General features: G+C 35.5%; 1 long non-coding RNA gene across 1 annotated transcript in view; it reads left to right on the plus strand.

The window, feature by feature from the left end:
- Nucleotides 1–5,763, plus strand: part of LOC143652141 (uncharacterized) — a 157,561-nt gene extending 151,798 nt beyond the window's left edge. Inside the window, exon 6 of the long non-coding RNA XR_013160435.1 lies at nt 5,105–5,763. This is a non-coding gene — a long non-coding RNA (uncharacterized LOC143652141). The remainder of the gene's footprint in view (nt 1–5,104) is intronic.
- The last annotated feature ends 237 nt before the right edge of the window (nt 5,764–6,000 follow it).

Below are 6,000 nucleotides of genomic sequence, written 5' to 3' on the forward strand. Positions count from 1 at the left end.
CAGTTTTGGAATTTCTATTGCCATATATTCAAGCTCACTGATTCTTTCCTTAGCCACATCTGATGTTCTGATAAGGCCCTCAAAGGCATTCTTCATTTCTTTTAAAATTTTTTTGAATTCTAGATTTTCCTTCTGACTTTTTCTTGGAGTTTTTATCTCTCAGCTTTCATTACCCATCTGTTCTTGCATGCTGTCCACTTCATCCATTAGAGTCTGTAGCATATTAATCATAGTTATTTTAATTCCAAATTTTGATAATTCAAAAACCTGTGCCATATTTGAATTTGGTTCTTATGCTTGCCCTTATTTTTAACTTTTTTTGCCTTTTAGAACACTTCAGAATTTTTAAAAGTACAAAAAGCTGATTATTGGATAAAGGAAAGATAAACAGGTCTGTGGTGTGAGATTTTTGTGTATCTGGCTAGGAGTTAGACTGTGTTTACTGTTTGCTCTAGCTAGAGGTGTTGGAGGCTAAAATTTCCTCTGGTATCCTTATTTCTGTCTCTCCTGTTTTCCTTGGAGTTTCCTAGAAACTTTTTTGTAAATAGGGCCCAAAACTTACAGTTCTTTTCAGCTGTATTCCTCTGTTATTGTATAGGAGCAATACATGATGCTCCTGTTCAATAACAGAGGAATATATGATGTGGTAGCAAAAAGTGTGGGGAGGCAGAGTTCTATAACACTGTGATGACTTCTGGGTCTTTTTGTGAGACTAGGCCCCTGGGCTGTTATCTTCATAAGTGCATCTCAGCTTTTTTTTTTAAAAACCTTTTAGGTGAGATGAAGGTTAAAGGGAGCTGGAGTCAAGTATTTCCCTTCCTGTTTGTTGGTTAGGCACTGATAAAACCTATGTTGGTTAGATTCTGATATGATAGTTATCCTTGAGGGCAGGCGTCTGTTAAGGAGAACAAAGTGTTCTGAATGTATTTCAAAATGGTTACATCTTCTCTTCCCCGGCTGGAAGCACAATCCGAGTTTTCTCCAATATTCACAGTGAGAACTGTTGGGACTCCTGGAAGTAAAACTGATGAAAGTTTCAGACCTTCTTAAGGTTGGGCCTCTAGGAAATTCTCCTCTGTCAAACTAGTCCATGCTCAGTCTCTAGCAATTAGTCAATAACGCTTTATGTGTTTCTACCTAATACTGTCTCCAGGTGGTTTCTGTTCCCAGTAAGCTGTGATTCTATCAGCCTGTCTGTTGTTGCCCTGTGATCTTAATTTTCTAATAGATTTAAGAAGAGTTGTTGATTTTCCATTTTTTACCTTTTTTCTTGTGGAGATGGGAGTGATGACTTCTAAGCTCTTTATATTTGGAATTGGAAACTGGAAGTGTTATCTTTTGCATTTACCAATATGTTTACCGTTTTGAATGTTCTTTGTTCTTTTCGGAAGATCCAGGTTTCCATCTGATGTCATTTCTCTTAGCCTGATAAACTTCCCTTAGCCCTTTTTGTAGTGTAGCTCTGCTTGTGACCAAAGTTTTTAGATTTCTCTTGTCTAGAAATGTCTTTATTTTGCTTTTATGCTTGAATAATATTTTTGCTGAATATAGAATTTTGCTTTTACAGTTTTTTTCTTTCAGTACCTTTCTTTAAAAAAGTTACTCCATGATATTTTGCCCTTTATGGTTTCAAAAGAGGAGTAAGCCATTAATTGAAGTATATCTGTAATATATTGTTTTTCTCTTGCAACTTTCAAGATACACTCTACCTTTGCTTTCAACAGTTTGAATATCATGCGGGCTTCTATTCAATGGGCTTCTATGTGTTTAGGCTGCTTAGTGTTTTCATTTTGTGTTTGAAAATTTCTGTCTTATAAAACTTTGAAAATGCTTGGCCGTTATTTCTTCAAATATTTTTTTCTGTCCTCTCCTGGTATTCAATTACATACACACTTTACGATATCATCTAACATTTCTGAGGCACTGTTCTTTTTTTTAAAATCTTTTTTTCACTCTATTCTTCAGCTTGTATACTTTCAATTGATCTACTTTCAAGTTCATTTACACTTTCCTCTGTCATGCTCATTTCACCAAGTCCGTCCAGTTAATTTTTTTATTTCAGAAATTATAGTTTTTAGTTCTAGAATTTCTATTTTGTTCTTTTTTTTTTTTTTAAATGGACAGGCACCGAGAATCGAACTCTGGTCCTCTGGCATGGCAGGCAAGCATTCTTGCCTGCTGAGACACTGTGGCCCGCCCTATTTTGTTCTTTTTTAAAAATGATTTCTACTGCTGAGACTTCCCATTTTCCTGTTGAAAATTTCATGTATTGAAAATATATTTTGCTTACTTCATTGAGGATAAGTGTAGTAGTTGTTTTAGAATCTTTGTCAATGGATATTCCAACATCTGTTTCATCTCAGGATCAAACTAGACTGATTTTTTTTTTTCTTCTGAGAATGTTTCATTTTCCTGGTAGTTCTGGATATTATCCTAGACATTAGGAATGTTAAGTTGGGGAGATTTGGTATTCTATTGTTTTCCACTAATGGAGTTTATATATTTTATTTTAGTAGGTAATAGTCTGGCTAGACTTTTAGAAGTTTGGCTAGGCTTGAACTTCAATTCTGTTGCTCGTGCACTTATTCCTTGTTCTCTTCAGTTCTTTTGTCTTTAGCTGGGCTGCTTGAGTCTGTTTTGCACTTGTATAGTTCAGGAGTCAAAGAGATACTCCCAAAGGAATTTGGGAATCCTTTCTCTGGTTCTTCCCTTGTGGGATTCCCCAACTCACTTCAGCATTTATGGTTTGTTGGCTTAACTTTTCTGGTTTCCCAGACCAGAAAAATTGGGTTTTCCCATGTCTGCCTTTACCACTGTGTGTGTTACATGGACTTTACTTAGCTCCAGTCTAAAGACAATGAGAGGGGAGCTTACATGTATAACTCCCTGTCTCCCTTCCTCCATGGGATGTGGCTTCCCCAGCAGAGTCTATCTGCCTCTGTACATGTGTCTGTATCTTCAGGTAGTTTTTTTAAAGTTCTGCTCAAGTTTTAAAGTAGTTTTCTGAAGGAAGAGGAGAGGGGTTGTTGATAGGGCTTAGGTGGTCATAACTAGAAATCCTTCATTTCTTTATATTTTTTAAGAATACTTTCTTTCCAAGTTTTTTTTTCTTTAAGCATTATCCACTGGGTTTATTCATTCCTGTGTTTCTACTGGTTTAGTCTTCATTTTCAAAAAACATTTTCTTTTATTTCTAATTCTTTCTATAGTTTTTCACCTTCCTTGTCAAATTTATTCTTTTTTCACCTTCCTTTTCAAATTTTGAATATCCAGCTCTCTGACCTCTGAACCTAATTTCTGTGTAATAGTTTTGACTTATCTTGTTCTTTCAAAGCTTCACTCATTTTCTAAATTTCTTTTAGTTTATTTTGAAATACTAAGTTATAGTTTATATCTGTTTAGCGGACAGTTCTCTGTTTCTTGGTCTATTTTTCTTGTGGTAAACTTGTGTGAGATTTTCTGTTGCTCATCTTTTAAGTGACATAAGTTTTCCGATAATTTTAGAGAGGAAGGAAGGTCGTGATAACTTTAAGGGTCCATTTCTATTTTTTCTGCCAAGTGATAAAAAATATGACCTTGTATTTTTTAACATCTGCTTTCTTTAGTTCCCTTCCCTGCTTTTATGTGGACTTTTTTTTTTCTTCTCTTGGCATCAAATTTGGATTTTATTTCCACCAGTTTCTTCTCAGAAAGAGAAGGGTTTTATCATAGAAAGTAGCCTTTGGTTTGTTAGTTTTTAGAGTTTAGAGTTTGCTCTGTCAGTTAGATCTTATCACCTGTGGAACCCTCTCTTTGCTTTGACTGGTGTTTTCAGATTGGGCCACCACATTTTCCAATGAGTACCTGTTGACAATTTGAAATTCTTCTGCCCTCATGACTATCAGAGGCCTAACTGCCTTCTCTTTGGTTGTTCTTAAACAGCTGCTGATATCACATAGGTGTGTAGCTGTCAGAAATATGTCTTCATCCCTCATGGTTGGTTCATTGGGATACCTTGTCACCTGGTTTTGTTGTAGATATTGTCAGTGAGTTTTTGTTTTTGTTATCCTCATTGTTCTGTCTGTTTTTAATGAAAGGACTTGGGTTGATTCAAAACTATGCTACTGCTACTACACTCTTCCAAGAATCCTCCTGTTTTTGCATTTTTAAGCTTACTCTGTTTTGGTGCTTAAACCCTATCCTTTGGTATTGGATATCCATTTATCAAATAAATGGTTGTTGCCTTTTTCAGCCAGGTTTGTGGCTATTCACTCACTCCCTTTCTGTGGGTCAAAACGAAATCAGGCTGGAGGGAACTGCCTGAAAATGTAGAGCTGTGTTCCAGTAGCCATGTTTCTTGATGATGACTGAATAATGATAGAGCTTTCACAATGTGACTGTGTGATTGTGAAAACCTTGTGTCTGATGCTCCTTTTATGTACTATGTCAATAGACAAGTAGAACATATGGAATAAAAATAAATAATGGGGGAACAAATGTTAAAATCAATTTAGTTTGAAATGCTAGTGATAAATGAAAGCGAGGGATAAGGGGTAGGGTATGTATAATCTTTTTTTTTCTCTGTTATCGTTTTATTTCTTTTTCTGTTGTCTTTTTATTTCTTTTTCTGAATTGATGCAAATTTTCTAAGAAATGATGAATATGCAACTATGTGACGATATTGAGAATTACTGATTATATATGTAGAACAGAATGATATGTTAATGTTTGAAAAAAAAACAAAATCAGGATTACCATTTATCAGTGTTTTTTTTTTCCCATTGCCATAAGAGGAGGTGATCAAAACTTGTGAAAAGGGAAGCTTCTAAACAATGACAGTATTGTCTTTTTTTTTTTTGACATCACTGGGTTTGTGCTTGCTATTAAGTTTTTTTGAAATTAAATAATAGTATTTACTTGGAGGCAGCGAAACTAAACAAAAGCAAGGGAATGAGTAATAGAGATGTTAGAAAGTATTTGTCTCTATGGAGAGTGAGGGGGATAAAATCAGAGATAGGTACAGAGAAGATACAGAAGTGTTCTATTTTATAATCTAGGTGGTGAGTACATGGGGGGTTATTATTATTTTTGAAACTGTATATAATTTTTACACTCTCTTTCATAGGTGAAGATAAGCTAAACAGAATTTCTGGGACATAGTCTGAATTCATCTTCCTGGAGAGCCCCTTTTGGGGCTGGGGAAGTCACTGAGCAAGGTCTGGAATAAGTCCTAGGAAGGGAAGGGTCATCGCTGTTGGGTGTTTGGCAGTGCTATAGGTGAGCCAGATAATGAACCTTTAGCAAAATATGGTTGGAGAGTGGAATACTCTGAATTTTCTCTTTAGGCTCAACATGACCTACCTGTAGGTATTAGAAGTAGGTCAAAGCAGAACATTTCTGAGGGTAAAAAGAATGTCCTTAGCCATTCCAGGATACTGTGGGAAGAGAGTAGGAACTTCTCTTGGCTCAAAATAAGGGTCTGAATCACACTCACCCAGTATTTCAACTGTTGATTAAAAATGCAGTATACTTGTAATGGGGCTTTGGTGATGACAGCCTCACCAGTGTGTCTCTTGACCCAATATACTCCAGTCTTGACTAGTTTCCCTCTCTGCTTTGTACATAACTGGGTCTCCCTTCTCCCAGGAGAAAAAGCATGGGAAACAAAATTTTTGAAACCATGAATGTTTAAATTTGTCTTTACTCTTGGTTTATAGTTTGCCTGAATATAGACTTCTGCTATGGGAACAGTTTTTTTCCTTCAGACTTCTGAAGTCTTCATTATTTCTTACCTCCAGTATTGCTTTTGAGAAATCCAAAGTCATTTTGATTCTTGATCCTTCCTAAGTGACTCAATTTTTATTTTTTTATTAATTCATTAAATTAGAGAATTGTGCATTTACAGAACAATCATGCATAAAATACAGGATTCCTATATACCACCCCACCATTAATACCTTGCATTGGTGTGGAAATTTGTTACAATTGATGATAACACTTTCTTATAATTGTACTATTTTT

Source organism: Tamandua tetradactyla, chromosome 12, assembly GCF_023851605.1.
Source record: "Tamandua tetradactyla isolate mTamTet1 chromosome 12, mTamTet1.pri, whole genome shotgun sequence".
NCBI classification, from domain to species: domain Eukaryota; kingdom Metazoa; phylum Chordata; class Mammalia; order Pilosa; family Myrmecophagidae; genus Tamandua; species Tamandua tetradactyla.